Raw genomic sequence first — 17,224 nt, forward strand, 5'->3', positions numbered from 1 at the left:
GAGCATAAATGGGGTAGGGGCAGTGAGAGAGGGAGACAGAGGATCCCAAGCAGGCTCCGCACTGACAGCAAAGAGCCCAGTGCCAGGCTCGAACTCACAAACTGTGAGATCACAACCTGAGCTGAAGTTGCTCAACCAACTGAGCCACCGGGGCACCCCAGGATCCAAGTTTTTGACTCCAGTTCAGTGCTCTTCCCATTCCACTGGCTGTCAGGGTCAGGGAGGGTCAGGGTCGGCCTCTGTAGTCACTTCACATCCTGATGCTGCCTGGAGACCACAGTTTTCTCCATAGCAGAGAATGCATTCCCTTGACGTCTCTGCCCAAATATCTAATGGGCACCTCACAATACCCTAAACTGAGCCCCTGATTTATTGTTATCCAATGATACAGTTTTGAAAACAATTTTTGATGGTAGTTCGTGATGTGGTTTTGGAACGTGCCTTAGAAGGAATTCAAAGAATTGAGTCACATTCTTACAACAAACTCTTTCCCCACATACTTATTTTTGAGAATAAGGTTTCTCAGTGCTGACATCTGTAAATATGAAAAATAGGAACAGATTTGATGCTTAACCTTGTGCCATTCTAGCAATAAATATATGCCAATGGATATATGAACTGAGAAAATCCTCATAGATCTCATTATGAGATTCATTTCCAATAAAATTTTACTTTATACGTTTCAGAATTATTTTTAAAAATCCATAGTATATTTGTTGTTTTGGTCAATTGTGTACTACTGATAATTATTATAATTCAGATGGAATTTTCTTTTTAAATGTTTTAATGTTTATTTATTTTTGAGCGAGAGAGAGAGATAGAGAGAGAGAGAGCCCGTGAGCAGGGAAGGGGCAGAGAGAGAGGGAGACAGAACCTGAAGCAGGCTCCAGGCTCTGAGCTGTCAGCACAGGGCCCAATGATCCTGACCTGAGCCCAAGTCAGTCTCTTGACGGACTGAGCCCCCCAGGCACCCCCAGATGGAATTTTCTGATACTTTGAACCACAGGGACACGGGAAGCGGAATATTTTATATTTCCATTTATATCCATGTTTTGTTAGATATATGGTATGAAGGTGAATAAAAGATTTTCAATCGAATAATCTGCAGTAGGCTAAGATTCTGGAAGGGAGGTAAATAGGATAAAAATAAGAGTTCAAGGAATAAAAGGAACTATGCAAAATTTCTGATTCTTTAAATCTTTCATTCTTGCAAGCAACAGAGTGCTATATTTAAATTCACTTGGATCCACTTAAAATAGTAAGTGCCTTTATAATTCCAATATTTACAAATTGCCATAAATTATCATGTTTGCAACTATTTAAACTTAACATGAACAATTTTAGACGTTAACTTAAAAATCGGCTTTGGAGTACATGATTCGTCTATATTCTTTCGGGCGCAGGTGAACCAAACAAGTTTGACGACCCCTGGCATTAAGGGTTCTTGATGAGTTGCTCTGTTAAAGGGGGCAAACGGGTAGGTAGCCGGAGGAAATTAGGGCACCAAGAGAGATTTTTGGTTTTTGGCTCTGCTTTGGTTTGCTTTTGTTTTTGAAGATAGGAGAAAACTCGAGAGCCGAGGGCAATGATTTGGAAGCAAGGGGCAAATGATGGTTGGGGTGGGGGGGGGGGGTGGGGAGAAGGGAAGGGCATGCGCACAGAGTACCGGCGAAAGCAAGGCCTAAGAAAAGGGCCGGGGCGACCCCGCAGACCCCCAGGCGCAGGGGCGGGCATAAGTCTGGCTGCCTTAGACGAGGGGGTGGGGGAACTAGGTGAAAAGTGTCCTTTTTGGCCCGATTGCACCTACCTCCGCAGTAACATCCCGGCCAAACGAGCCGCTGTGAGGAGAGCGAAGGTGCTGGGCTGATAAGAGAGTAGATGTGCAATGTCCTTTAGAGGAGCGGGGAAGAATCCACTCGGGAAATCCTGAAGTTCCTCGCAGGAATTTATCGACACCAGGCAGCAAGGCAGCTTGCTCGCGTGCTGCGTTCCCGGGGCGGGACGCAGGTGAGGGCGGCCGGGGGTGGGCTTTAACCAGCTTGGGGGTTGCCAGGTGCGGCCCGGGACGGGTGTGGGGGATGGGGCACAGGAGTTGAGGCCGAGTAAAGGTGATGGAGGCTAGCCTTGGAGCTGCGGAGGGAGCGGAGGGAGGACATAGGTATGGGTGATGGGAGCGATGGATTGTTAAAGCCGTGGGGGTGAGGTATGGATTTTTCTTTTCAAAATATTCATATATATATATAGATATATATATATAGATATATATATATATATATATATATATATATGCCTTTGTGACTGTCCAAATTCTTTTTTTTTTTTTTTTTTTTTTCCCTTTTTGCAATAGCCTCTGCGGTCATTTTCCCGTGAGGACTACTCTCCGCCTTTCGGGAGAAGGTGAGTTGCGCTTTTCCTAGCGCCTTTTCCGCCGGCCGCGAGGCCCGCGCCCGGTGGTGGGTCTCCGCCCGCTTTCCCGCGCGCCGGCCGCCCCCCCGGCACTGCACTCGGGCGGCTGGAGGCGGAAGGAGGCGCTGATTGGAGGCCTGAGTGCGGGGGCGGGGCCTGCCCCGGCTGCCGGGCGCCGAGACCCCGCGGTGAGCTCGTCGCGCGCCTTTCTGGGCGTCGTGGGCGCCGGAGCCCTGCCTCCCGCCCGGGTGTCCCGGGGTGGGAGTGAGGCCGGCTGGGACCCAGTTCCCTGCTTTTCATCCCCAGGCCCACAGTTTAGACTGCGGGTGCGGAATTCTGCGGCAGCGGCGCGCTTTCCTGGGAGCGTCTTTGGGGTGACCCCGATCACAGCAGCAGGGTTTTGTTTGGCGTGCTTTTCCCCAGCCCCCGCCTCGGGTGGGACGCTGGAGGGCGGGGCAGGCACGGGCCCAATGGGAGCAGCTCAGGGCTTCCAGCCAGGTCTGGTTTTGAAAAGAATGGGGTCAGTAGGGTGGTTGGTTGAACGTTAACTCTTTGTGGCGGTGGTTTATCCGTGGGGGAGGCGGCAGGACGATTTGGATCTCCAAGCTGCACAAAGCACAGTGTGCCGTCCTCCAGCCCTGTGTTTCGTGCTTTCTGCCACAGCCTGGGACGTTTCTGGAGAAAAAGGCGACTTCCAGCCCTTTCTAGTGACTTGTGCTCCAGCTCCTGGCTGTCCCTGCGTGGAATCCTCACACCCCTATGATGTAGATACTAGTCTGCCTTTTTTAAGATAAGGCAGTCGAGGCTTAGAGGGTTGAAGTGACGTACCCAGTGTCATCTAGAATTCGGCTTCGCCCAGATCTGCCTTAATAGCCTGGGCATTTGTAATACTCCACCTGGGACATGCCCTCCAGGGGTAAGGGCTTTGCAAGGGTGGGGAGAGGAGGGAAACTGATGATTAGGGAAACAGTTCGTATCTGGTGAATGCTCAAGGCAAGGGAAGATTCCAGTGGTCATTTTTGTGTGTTGGCTTGTTTCTGTGTGATACAGGGAAGCATTCCCAGACGAAGTTAAATGTAACCTGGCCACTGAAGACGAGTAGGGAGTTCCATGGCTGAGACAGGTTCCAAGGGGCATGTATCGGTACCCACAGGATGGACTGACTAGAAGATTCTTAAGGAGCCCCCACCCTTTTATTTTACTGAGGAAATAAATAGAGGCCCAGAGAGGATGAGATCACAGAACAGGAAAGACAAAATGGCCTGGAACACAGGTTCTCTATCCTTTAAGGTGTTCTCTGGATTTCTTAATAACTGAGGGTCCGACTTCTGTAAGAGTGGTTCACTTGTTTAGCACATACTAAATAAGTTACTTTATACACTTGCGTTTCTTTTAGTCCTCGTAACAACTCCATGAGGTATTGGACAAAATATAGTATTTTTACAAGTATTTTACAGAGGAGAAAATTGAGACAGAAGGAACTTACCCAAGATCACAGTGCAAATCTCAGCCCAGAGCCCAGGCTCTTGACTACTCTGTTATCTGTCATGATAAGGAAAGTAGATAAGGAAAGAAAGGCATGATGAAACAAAAACCAAAAAACCTTTCACAGTAGAAATGTGTCTCACCCCCACATTCAGATGAAGACCTGAGGCCCAGAGATGTCCGGTGCCCGAGGTCGCAGAGTGAAAAAGTGGTGGAACCGGCCCTGGAGACCGGTCCTGGGTTCTCTCTGCTCCATCTAGCGTAACCCCGCCTTATAGAGAATTGATCACAGCCCTCCTTCTCCTGACTCCCATCTTTCTGACACTGCCCTTGGGGATTTTGGCCTCAGCAGGTAAAATAGCTCCACTTCTGGCTCCAGAAGGGGTCAAATACCACTTTTCCCATGATGAATTTACTGCTCAAACAAGACAAGGACCTGGATCTCCTGGCTGCCAACGTGGTGATTTTCTGTGTTCCTCCTCGCTTTCTCCCGTGCAGCATGCCATCGGGGGATCTGGATCACATCATCCCAGAAAACCAAAGTGTGAGATGCTTTTGGCTCTGCGACCCCTTAGAGAAGCCATTTGGTAAAGCAACTTTGGTTTAGGTTTGCAGGATGAGAATCAGGGGGGCAAAGCCTGGTCAGGATAGCCGGCACTGTAGGCATGGGGCCTGCTGGAACTTAGAATCTCTTAAATCTGGGTGGAGAATGACCAATAGATAGAGTTATGAATTGGGGGTGCAAAACTGAAGTCCCTCCCCCCCAAATATTTTTGTTCACGAGTGACCCTCACTGACCTAGCGGATGAGGTGCATGCAGTTATTAAAATTAATTTAGCCACTCTGGCTTGTCTTCACTGCTAACTAAAGTGTCTCTGAAGGCTTGGCTTCAAGAAGGGATATTTAGAAGGAGGGCTTCTACTGTGGAAGGCAGCTCTGCCCTCGATTACAGGAGGTCTGGGGGACAGGAGCGGGCTCGAGCCCCCCCTGCCGCTCACTGGCTTTGTGACCGTGGAAAAGGCAATTCCCTTGTCATTCACTATCATTTCTTGTACTACTGTGGGCCTGGCACAGTCCTGGTGGATGAGACACCTAACAAGACAGCCCCTATAGTGGAGACACTCACAACCTCGAGGGGGAAACCGACAAGGCCAGACATTGTGAGCGGATCCTAAACTACCCTGGGGTATGGGAACAGAGCCCCTGGAGGAGCTGATGGCAATAGGACCACAACAACCCTAGTAGTAGAACCTTCATGAAAATTTGAAAAAGGTGCCAACCTCCGCTCCCCACCCCCTTTTTTTTTCTGGGCATCCCTGTATCAGAATGCACCGCTTGGCAGGCGGAGCCCTTTGGTGCCTCCAGTCACCGCCCCCCTGGACTGGTCACTCCTGCTTTGTGAACAGCTTGCAGATCTGAACACTGCAGCCCTGAATGTCAAGACCAAGGTATAGAGGTCCAGCAGAAGACAGAGGTGGAAGAGTCCATTTCAGGCCAAGGAATAAGCATGTGTAAAACCTGCAGGCTTGGGAAAGAGCTTCCTTCATTTGGGGACCTGCAGGTGGTTCACTGTGACCAGAAGGGAGAGTGCGTGGTGTCCTGGGGGCCTTGAAGAGACGAGGTTGGAAGATTGGCAGAGCCGTTTATTCACTTATGAAGCAGATAATCAGTGGGCGTCACTCCAAGTTCAGTATTGTAGACATGAGGGAAATAGTAGTGAACAAAGTCTTCACAGTCCCCTGCCCTGGAGGAATTTGTGTTCTAGTGAGATCCTGTTGGGCCTCTGGTGTCTGTTACAGTATCATAAGGGTCCTTCCCTCTAGGATTGTATGTAATGAGATAATGTGTGTAAAAGCCCTTTGAGAACCGGGAACTTCTGGATCATTCCTATGAGTAAACACTCTTTTTTTTTTTTTAATTTATTTTTTTATTTTTTACATTTATTTATTTTTGAGAAACAGAGCGAGACAAAGCGTGAGTGGGGGAGGGACAGAGAGAGAAGGAGACACAGAATCTGAAGCAGGCTCCAGGCTCTGAGCCAGCGGTCAGCACAGAGCCTGATGCAGGGGTCGAACCCACGAACCGTGAGATCATGACCTGAGCCGAAGTCAGACGCTCAACCGACTGGGCCACCCAGGCACCCCTAGACACTCTTTTTAAAAAACATTTATTTACTTATTTATTTTGAGAGAGGGAGAGAGCATGTGCAAGTGGGAGAGGGGCAGAGAGGGGTGGGGGAGAGAATCCCAAGTAGGCTCTGTGCTATCAGCGCAGAGCCCCATGTGGGGCTCGAACTCACGAACTGTGAGATCATGACCTGAGCTGAAATCTAGAGTTGGACACTTACTGACTGAGCCACCCAGGTGCCCCAACACACTTTTAATCTTAATCTTTGTGGCCAACACCAGTGCCCAGGCATTTGGGGGTCTGTTCCTGACACTAGGCACCTACCTGATCCTACTTTCTGGGTAGAAGTGACCTTTGGTCATGATCATAATGTGACACCTTCCCTTATCTGTTGTCATGGCCCATCCTGCCCAGGAGAGAAACCATCTCTTTGTGGGTCAGCTGAGCAGGCTGGCTAACCTGTGACTTTCTGGGGCCTGTATGGGAATTCACCAGCTCATCCTTAGGCTGGGAGCACCTGCTGTGGTCAAAGCTGCTTTCTCTTCTGGCTGTGGAGATGGAGAGTCACTTAAAACTTATGAACGGGGCGCCTGGGTGGCGCAGTCGGTTAAGCGTCCGACTTCAGCCAGGTCACAATCTTGCGGTCCGTGAGTTCGAGCCCCGCGTCGGGCTCTGGGCTGATGGCTCAGAGCCTGGAGCCTGTTTCCGATTCTGTGTCTCCCTCTCTCTCTGCCCCTCCCCCGTTCATGCTCTGTCTCTCTCTGTCCCAAAAATAAATAAACGTTGAAAAAAAAATTTAAAAAAAAAACAAAAAACTTATGAACAAAAGGGAAGCTCCATCTCTGGGGTAAGAGTGGGCTGAGGGACTCCAGGAGGCCTTGTTGGGATGTCCCCAGCTTAGAAGCTGCATGGTCTGCTCAGTAGGTCAGATTCAGGTGAAAGGCTGCTTTTTAGGCCTGGGAACTGGGCTTCTTCCTCATTGTGTGGTTGTGGGCAAATCACTTCCTCTTTCTGGATATTAGGTCCCTCCTCTATTAACAAGAAGGTTTCACTTAGTGACATGTGATCAGCAGAGCTCTTTGAACTCTTCTGTGGAACCCCAATATATAAACCAGATGAAAGCCATGGGGTTGTGGCCTGAGGTTCTGCTGATTTTAGCTTTAGATTTCAACTTGTCCTACTCATCCTCTCAGGACTTTTGAGTCCTAGACATTGCCCTGGAGGTATAGTGCAATTTAGTTTGAAACAACCGAATCGAACATTTTCCCTGTAAACTGGCTTCTCGGGTCCCTGGGCTCAAGGTAGGGGTGAGGGCAATTAAAAAGTCCTGTGATAATTTTATAATTTTGTGTATACATTAAATGATTATCCAACGCTCTAGCCATTACATATAAACATAATCCAGATTATCTTGATGGCCCTCCCTCACCCCTTTTTCTCATGGATAGACATGAAATTTCAGTCGCTCCCTTGGCATTTATATGTAGGACTGTGGCAGCAGCCTGAAAACATCTAAAATTTCTCCCATTTCACTTTCTGTGCAGTGTGTTTCCCAAACTGGGGAATCTGTGAATTTTTTTTTTCTTTAAATGGGATGTATTTGTTAGAAGACATAAACAAGATAGGAATTTCTTTCTTTCTCAAATATAAAGTCTAGATAGGCATCCCAAGGGGAACGATGGCTTCTCAAGCATCAGGACCTCAGCTTTTTCCATCATATTGCCCTGTAGTTCTCCACACATGCCTTCCATCTTGTGATCCAAGATGGCAGCCCCAGTTCCTGCCATTGAGTCTGTATTCCATCCAACAGGAAGGAGGAAAGGAGGAAAGGCAAGAGCCTACTGTTTCCTTTAAAGGGCAGTATGGGGCGCCTGGGTGGCGCAGTCGGTTAAGCGTCCGACTTCAACCAGGTCACGATCTCGCGGTCCGTGAGTTCGAGCCCCGCGTCGGGCTCTGGGCTGATGGCTCGGAGCCTGGAGCCTGTTTCCGATTCTGTGTCTCCCTCTCTCTCTGCCCCTCCCCCGTTCATGCTCTGTCTCTCTCTGTCCCAAAAATAAATAAACGTTGAAAAAAAAAAAAAAAAAAAAAAAATAAAGGGCAGAAGTTGCACACATCACTTCTTTTTATAGTTCCCTGCCCATAGTTTGGTCAAGTGGTCACCCCTACCTTCAAGGGATGCCAAGAAATCTCTTTAGCTGGACATTCTTGTGACCAACTAAAAATTCGTTCGTGAACGGATAAAGAGGCCAAATGGAGATAGCTGCCATAGGATTTAGCCATTCCTCAAGCTTGAGAAACGCTAATTTCTACAGTTCTTTCTAGGTATGAAATTCTGTGATGTGAGTAGACTGTAAGGGATCTCAAGAGTTTAGCTAATCTGGGGGTGCCTGTGTGGCTCAGTCAGTTGAGTTAACCAACTCTTGATTTCAGCTCGGGTCATGATGCCAGGGTCATGAGCTTGAGTCCTGAATCAGGCTTCTGCTCTGAGTGTAGAGTCTTCTTGGGATTAACTCTCTCTTTCTGTCTCTCTGCCCCTCCCCAACTCGTGTGCTCTTTCAAAATAAATAAACATTAAAAAAAAGAATTTAGCTAATCCATTCTCCTTTATCAGATGATGAAGATATTAGGGATCTGTTTTACACGTAAGACAACCCAGGATGCACCGAGGTTAGGCAGTTTGCCCAGGGTTAACTCAATAGCAAAGGGAGAAGTCAGTCACAGGGGTGGTGGGATTCCTTGGGCACGTGGAAGGGCTCATGTCTCTGTTCCTCATATTCCTACACCCATGACTACCCCTTTCCATGTATGCCTTCATTTGGGAAGAATATGGTAGAGTCTGTCCCAGGGATCAGGATACCCTGAAAGGAACATGAGCTTTGGAGTCAGGTGTAGCTGACTTTCTTTTTTATTTTTAAATGTTTTTTCACTTTTGAGAGAGAGAGAGAGAGAGAGAGAGAGAGAGAGAGAGAAAGAACACGAGCAGGGGAGGGGCAGAGAGAGGGAAACACAGAATCGAAGCAGGCTCCAGGCTCTGAGCTGTCAGCACAGAGCCTGATGTGGGGCTCGAACCCATAAACCGTGAGGTCACGACCTGAGCTTAATCACCTGAGCCACTCAGGCGCCCCAGGCATAGCTGACTTTCAATCCCTGTTCTCTGCTTACGGTTATGTGGCCTTAGGCAAGGCGTTTCATCTCCTGGCTTTACTTTCCTCATAGTTACAGAGAGATATTATCCATCTCAAGGGTTTCTTCCTCCCCCACCCCCTTCTTTCTTTCCAGTCAGGGCGTGGAATAAGTGCAGGGACCTGGTAGGGGACTTAGTACACACAAGTGAAACCAAAGGTAGTTTCCTTCCTTTCTTCCTTCCTCTTTTCTGCTCTTCTTTCATTTTCTCTCTTTTTCTTTCAGTCTCCTTTGATTGTGTACTTTTTCCCACCAGCCTTAATAATCACAGGATCCAGAGGACTGAATAAGTGTAGTAGCTGGTACGCACCAGATTCTCTTCAGAATATGCGGTGCCCAGGAATAGTTTGCCCTGACTGGTGAGCTTCTAATTCCTTGTACTTTTTTCTTTTTTTTTTGCATGTTTATTTTTTTAATCAGACAAGGAGGACTTTGCAGTTGTTCTTGGGTTTCCCCCCAATCGTGTCATCGTTGGACCCTGATGCAGCCATTTCCTTCCCTTCTACATGACTTCTGGGCTCTATATAATTTCATGCTTACTGTGGGTTTTTTCTCCTCCTTGTCTTTAGCTAGAGTTTTCTGTGAGCTCCTTGAGGATAGGGAATGGACATCTGCGTATTCCTGCAGCTTGGCCCACGGCCTGGATGTGATGTCCCAGAAGTCTGTGGGGGAGCATGGATCTGGAGAAGCCATGTCTTCCCACCTTCACATGGAAGCTTGAAGCTCCATGGAGGTGAGCTTCCTTTGAGCAAGGGCTCCGTACTGCACTCTGCGTTCATCACAGTACCTGCTGGGAACAGAGGGAGAAAAGGAGTCGAGGGAAGAGGGAGCAAGAGAGAAGGTGGGAAATCACCACTGATTCGGCCCTGAAAGTGCCCGCCTTTAGGTAAATGCTATCTGACTCCATCTTGACTACAGGAATGTGAGATAATATCTGTCCTGTGGAGGGTGGGATCGGGGCCCAGGAAGGTGAAGCTCACACAGTACACAGGAAGCAGAGTGAGAAATGAAACAAGGTCTGTGAAGCCGAGGCCACGCTCTTATGCTTGAACCACGAGTCAGAGTTACTGACACGGTCAAGTGTGAGAATTAAATGGGCTGCGTAGGAAGCCAGACCACTTTAAGAAATTTCTCCCAACAACACTAAGGAAGCTACGTGACCCTGTCGAGATGTGCACTCTGTGAGTGCTAAGTCCCTCTCAGCTCTACAGTGCTGGGATTGTCTACCTCTCCCTGAATTCCTCAACCCGACAGGGTGAGCCATTTAAAAACCGATTCTTCCAGGAGCAGCGGAGTCTCTCGAATCATCAGGGTCAGGCCAAGCAGACTTATCTGGAGGTTTTGATGGGATTTCTCTTAATTGATTGGGGTGAAGAGTTCAGAGCTAAGTTGGAGGATTGGCTTTTCAGCTCCAAGCTGCAAGAGGCTGGAGCTTGGCACTATTCCAGGTTGTCCGATGAGGCTGGTCCCTGCCTCCCCTTAAGCAGCCCACTGGAGAGCACCTACCAGCACCCTCTGCTCCCTGGAGAGTACGGAGGTGGCCACTCCACAAGGAATAAATATGTTTAGTCCCCAGAGAAACCATGTCAAATTTCCGGGGCTTTCCTATTTCGATTATGCCCACTGCCTGGAGAGTTTTCTGTGTTCTTTTGTTTTGCCTCTCTCTCTCTGTCTCTCTGTCTGTCTCCCTCTCCCCCTCCTTACTTTCTTTCTCCCCTTCTCTCTCTCCCCCTCTCCCTCCCCTTTTTTCCTTCCCTTCTTCCTTCCAGGTATTTTATTATTCTAGCTTTAAAAACATTTAGGGCCATAAGAAATTTTGAATTATTATGCTCTCCAGAGTCTAGCTTACAGTGATTTTTATGTCTTCTGAACGTGGGTGTGTTTTGACTCTTCTTTATTCATTTAACTCAGATTCATTAATAATAGCAAGAGTTTCAATGGGGAAAACTTACAGATGGATTCCAGACACCAATCTTTCAGGTACTACCAAGGACTACATTCTTTCAATCAACACATGTTTCTTGAGCATCTCGTCCTTTCTGGGCACCATCATGGAACACTGGGATTCAGCAGTGACCAGGGCAGGTCCCCTTCTTCGTGGAGCACACACTGTAGTTAGAAACACAGACAGTAGGCACGTAAACAAATACGTAACATCTTTTTCGGGTTATGTCATTACATTTTCAAAATACCCTCACCTGCAGGTATGCAGAAATACTGAAGTGCAGACAGTGAACTCTCCTGCCCAAAAAGAAAGGAGAAGTTGGAATGCAGCCCAGCCTGTGGTCTTTCTAGCACCCAGTGAGGCTTCTTACTATGAGCCCAGAGGCGGATGTACTCCGAAGCCGTAAAGCTTAACTCCAGGGTCCGTCACTTGTACGGGCCCTTTCTAAATTCACTTCATATCTAATTTTTCATCCTTTTCTTAATGAGGACCTCGCAAAACCTAGACCAGTCGTCACTGACATAGGATTCAGAGACCATTTTAACTTTCCATAGGAACTCAAAACCAGTGGAGGAGACAGATATGAAAATAAATCATCCCAGTTCGTAGAGATAAGAGCTCTAAATGGAGGTGCCAGGGACTGAAGTTTGTCCCCCTCCCCTAAGTTCATATATTGAAGTCCTAACCCTGAATGTGACTGTATTTGCAGGTATGACCTTTAGGGAGGTTATTACGTTAAATGAGGTTATGAAGGTGGGTGCCTGGTCCAATAGGATTGGTGTCCTTGTAAGAAGAGGCAGAGATACCAGGAAGCTCTGTTCCCATGCACACACACAGGAAAGACCACGCGAGGTCACGAGAGAAGGCGACTGTCCCTAAGCAGCAAGAGAGCTCTCATCAGAAACTGAATCTGCGTGCATGTCTGCATCTTGGTCATGCATTTTAGCCTTCAGAACTGTGAGGAAATAAACTTCTGCTGTTTGCACCACTCAGCCTGTGGTATTTTGCACCCCGAGCAGACTAGTATAGGAGGGATGCACAAGGAGATGGATTTGAGGCGGGGGAAGCCTTCCGGGTGTAGGAAACAGTCTGAGGAGGAGGCACAGAGAGCCGAGAGAGCTCGGCATGTCTGCAGACCCATGAGCAATACCGGTGCACCCTTGAGGAGTATGAGGGCAGAGACCAACAATGCCAGGCAGGTGGGGGGAATCGCAAAAGGTGTGGCGTGCCATGCTGCAGAGGTTGGGTTTTACCTGGCAGGTGTGGGAGTGCCCCCAGCTTGCTCAGGGCAGGGGAGAGTCAACACCGTCCTAGTAGCTACATGGAGGAAGATGCATGGGAGGGCGGGAGACTAGTCAGCCAGCTAACGCGATAGCCTGGCTCTGAACCAGGTCAGCGGTGGGACAGGGAGAGGCACGTATTTAGGATCTGGCAAGAGACAATAAAAATTTTTTTTTTAATGTTTATTTATTTTTGAGACAGAGACAGAGCATGAACGGGGGAGGGTCAGAGAGAGGGAGACACAGATTCTGAAACAGGCTCCAGGCTCTGAGCTGTCAGCGCGGAGTCCGACGCGGGGCTCGGACTCATGGGAGATCATGACCTGAGCCGAAGTCGGACGCTTAACTGACTGAGCCACCCAGGTGCCCCCTGGCAAGAGACAATAGAGAGAGGGAGGAGCTAGGATCACACTTGGGTTCTCATTTGGCTGTCAGGATGGATGGTGTTTAAAATGTTTTGGCCATGTCTAAAGTAACTTGACTATATACATAGACTCAATTTACTTCTGAGGAAATGGGTTTGGAAGTCTTAGGTCTTAAAGGCATATCAGTTGGAATTGTGCTCCAGTCCTAGATCTGTAGGTTTGGTCAATGGGGTGCTCTGCCATTACAAAGCACTGGAGGGAGTCAGGGTCCAGCTTGGTAACTACTTGGCTTGGCACACACAACACTTTTGTCCTGACCTTGGTCTTGGTCCTAATCCACTTGGCTGTTTACCTCTGAGTGAATCATTTGTTGTCTCTGGGCCTCAGTCTCACCTTTTCAAAAAGGAACCACTTAGGTTAAGTGATCCTTAATTTACATTTTAGTGCATCAGTGTTTAATCAACCTTTGTGTGAATCAAGATTTGGAGAAGAGTAAAGTTTCATTTCCGAGGACAATACCTAATTTGGTCCTGAATGACAAGCTTTAATAACCCCATGTCGTTTCAGCTCCGGTTAGACTCCTAGATTCCTAGGGGACTCTAGAGGGAGGAAGAGATTTGGAAGCTAGCTGGTGCAGCTTCTTTATTCCACACCTGAAGAGACTGAGAAACGGGAAAAGCATTGTCCAAGAGCGTCATACAGCTAGTTAGAAGCAGAGCCAGGAACTGAACCCCGATTAGGGGTGGGGCGGGTGTGGGGGTTGACTGTGCACTATATGACTATAGATGCTGATGTGAGTAGTAGCTCCTGGAACTATGCAAGGTGGAGGTCCTGGTCGTGACCCCTATTTTGGTGTCACCCTCACTTTGTGTATCTAATTGTTTAAAATGCCTTCTCAACCCCCCTGGATACCTAGCCCCCTCTCTTCTTCCCTTTTACCTGCCTGGTAGAACTCTGTTCATCCTCTACAGCAGTACAGGTTGCTGTTCTGCCCTTTGTACGTGCCTCTATGGCTATATGTACTTAACCCATTACATAAAAATTGGTGTTTTACTCATTTTCCTACAGTTGACCCAACAAGGGTGGGAACCGTGTCTTATTTATCTCGGTACTTCTAACATCTAGCCCAGGTACTTAATTAATGTCTGTGGAAAGAGTGAATACAACAGCTGAATGATGATGGAATGAATGAACGAATGAATGTAAACTGAGGTTTGCTGGAGATTATACCATCAGAAAAGGCTTAGGAAGCCATGCGCCCGCCATGAGGGGTAAAGGAGACCAGGGTTTTCCTCTCAGCTGCTTATTTCTTGGACTCACAGGTCATCACCCTCATTAAGGATAGCTCCCCTAAGCTGTAAGCAGGAAATGCCTCGATATCAGGCCCGATGGCCCATATTGAAGACATAATCCTTTGGCCCATGACTCACCAATGGATTCCAGAAGGCTCAGTGTGGGTGGCCTTCCTCAATCAATCAATGGTTGGGCGTCCTAGCTTGTGATTGGATCCCCTTCCTGCCACCCAAGCTTATAGGTCTCTCAGATGCAGCCTGTATGGAGACCTCTGGCCATGAGGCCTGCTCAATTTCTAACCACCCACCAGGAGACTCGGAATCATCCATAAAAGCTAGATTTTATGAGCACGGACACCCCTTGAGCGTGGTCATTATGATTATTTAACATTTATGAGACACCCTTGGTGCGCTGGGGGCAAGGGAAAGGCAGTTTGGCCGCTTCAACACAAACGGATGTTTCTCTGTGACCCCTCAAAGGTGCTCCCTCCCACCCAGATTAGTTCATTTGCAGCCGTGCTCAGGAGCTTCCGTAGGCCAGGGCAAAACTCACTTAATGCATCCTATGTAACATTTAACCCAGGCATTCTCAGGAAAACCTGTTAACCGAATCCCAACCAAGGTTTGCTGGAGACCATTTAACCAGATTTTGATTCTTGCATGTCTGTTGGTTTGTTCTCTTAGTGATGTTGACGTATGTGCAGAGTCCTTCTTTCTTTCTCATTCAATAAAATATATGGACTTCAGACTTTATGCCAGACTGTGTCTGGTCTTGGCATTATAAAAATATATAGAAATAAATAAGACAGCCCGTGCCCCTAGACAACTCAAGCATGGAAAGAAAAATATAGTATTACAGGTCATATATAAGAGCCAAGTTCACAGAAGAGTGGAGGCTTACCAAGAGGGAGCAGTCACCTCCCTCTCCTGTCAGGGCACAGGCTAGGAGAGCTTTGCAGGAGGAAAAGCTCAAGGTGGCATTTGATTGATGACAATTTCAGAGTGGGTGGATGTGGACCTTACAGGCAGAGGGAATGACTGAGCAAAGGTATGAGAGGGTGAAATGGCATAGCATATTCGGGAATCCTAAACCATGCAGACAGGCTGGGATCTGCAGTGCGAGGGGGTGAGGTGGGAAGTCTAGGCAAAGACTGCATTATAAAGGGCCTTGCCCATAGTTGAAAAAGTGTGGTCGCTGCTGCTGCATTTGGAAACCCTGTCACGCTTCTGGAAATGCACTCTTCACTTGATTTGGTTGACATCATTCTCCGGTGGAGCAGCTTTTACCTCTCTGGCCGGTCCCCCTCTGTCATTTGCATGGGGTTGTCTTTCTCTGCCCAGCTTTTAATGCCAGTGTTCTTTCAAGGTTTCCTCCACTATTTTTCTCACTCTAGACCACCCTCTGGGGAATTTTCCCACTGCATTGATTCCCCCAAATGATATCTCTCATTCGGGTGAGAGCTTTCCCTGAACTCTAGAAGCGTACATAGACCCAACTGCCTAGTGAAGTCTCTTCCTGATGCAGGTGGCTGTCTGCTCCCTAAACCTTCACTCATCCTGTATTTCCTATGCTTATAAAAGCCATCACTATCCAGCCTCTTGAACTTGGAATTACCCTAGACTCCTCATTTCCACTCATGAGTTACATCAAGTCCATTAAAGATTCTTTCCTTCATTCTACCCTTACTCAGTTCTTACTTTCTGCCAAGGCTGTGACTAGCAGCTGGCGGTGTAGACACGAGTAGAACACAGCTCTGGCCCTTGAGGAGCTCACAGTCAAATGAGAGGAATGGCACATGAATGGCTGGCTGTCACTCTGGGTGCACCATGTCACAACAAAGGGCCGTGGGAAGATGACTTACTCGGGTCCTAAAAGGTGCTGGAAAAGGTACCTACCCTCGCCAGGTGTGCTGGGGCGGGGTGAGGGAGGCCTGGCAAGGCCTCCTCACGGGGATGATACCTGTGCTGTGCCACAAAGAAGGAGAAGGAGTTAGGTAGGGGTGGGGTGGGGGTGGGGTGAGGGAAGGGAGGTGTCCCAGGAAAAGGGAAAAACATGAGGAGATGATCGGAGACGAGAAATGGTGTGATGTGGTTTTAAGCAGTTGACAGCTGCTGGAGAGAAAAGTGGAAGGCACCAGTGGTAAGAGGAGATAAAGCTGGGTTGTGCCGGGCCTTGTGGTTCCTGATAAAGAGTTTGGATGTATCCGGGAAATCGGGATTCAGCAGTAGGAGCAGAGAACTGACCTGATCAGCGTAACTGTGTGGGAAGATGGCACCAACAGGGAGGGTAGGTTGCAAGTGTGTGTGTGTGTGTGTGTGTGTGTGTGTGTGTGTGTGTGTGTGGTTGGGGGGAGGAAGGTTGCTGCTGTAGTAAGAAGGCCACGAGCGAGGCGATAAGGTGCTCACAGGAGCGCAGGTGCTCCGGGAGTGGAGAGGAAGGGATACCGGGAGACATTTCTCAAGTGGAATCAGCTACTTTTGTTCATCTTTTGAATAGGGGAATAATGCAGAGATAAAACGAAGATGCTTAATTACTTTTCTAGCTGAATGATACGTGAGTATTGGTGCTTCCTGAGAACACGGGAGTGGAAGTAAGCTTGGGGGGATAAGAGCCCTCGTTTTTAGACCAATTTTGAGGTATTTTACTCAAAAATGCTTTGTAAGCTTGAAAGATTTTTTTTTTTTTCACATGGGGACTGGGGCTCTGGGATCTGACCTTGACCTCTCCAGGTGGAATCCATACCCTTGACCTGGGCACAGAGGCCCAGGACGGAACAGAGGGCTGTTTTGCAACATGGGCAGCAAGGATGGAAGTCACAGCGATATTCACACTGAGGAGAGTGACCTTTGCTGGCCTATAGGCTGCCGGCCACGCTGGGACTTGTGCTCTCTGCCATCTCCTGCTGGGAATACTGGGTCATTTGGGCAAACCCCCACCCATGTCAGTGAGGCAGGAGCTTCTGGAACTGTGCCCACCCCCACACTTATTCCTGTCCACCTCCACGTGTTTCCCTGTGGAAGGGGCTGCTCTGTTTGGCGGATTTGTCGTCAGTCTGCTGTCTTCCAGCTCGATCCTCCAGAAAAGCTCTGGTCTTCCAGGGAAAGGGGCTTTGAAGACTAAAGTGCAGGTCTCTGGAAAAA

At 48.4% G+C, this 17,224-nt stretch overlaps 1 long non-coding RNA gene across 1 annotated transcript in view; it reads left to right on the forward strand.

Moving 5' to 3' along the window:
- The first annotated feature begins 1,776 nt into the window (after nucleotides 1–1,776).
- The window catches only part of LOC125171805 (uncharacterized), an 80,145-nt gene continuing 64,697 nt past the window's right edge, over nucleotides 1,777–17,224 (forward strand). The window contains exons 1-2 of the long non-coding RNA XR_007154424.1: nucleotides 1,777–2,007; nucleotides 2,348–2,397. This is a non-coding gene — a long non-coding RNA (uncharacterized LOC125171805). The remainder of the gene's footprint in view (nucleotides 2,008–2,347; nucleotides 2,398–17,224) is intronic.

The sequence above is a fragment of the Prionailurus viverrinus genome, chromosome C1 (assembly GCF_022837055.1).
Source record: "Prionailurus viverrinus isolate Anna chromosome C1, UM_Priviv_1.0, whole genome shotgun sequence".
Lineage (NCBI taxonomy): Eukaryota > Metazoa > Chordata > Mammalia > Carnivora > Felidae > Prionailurus > Prionailurus viverrinus.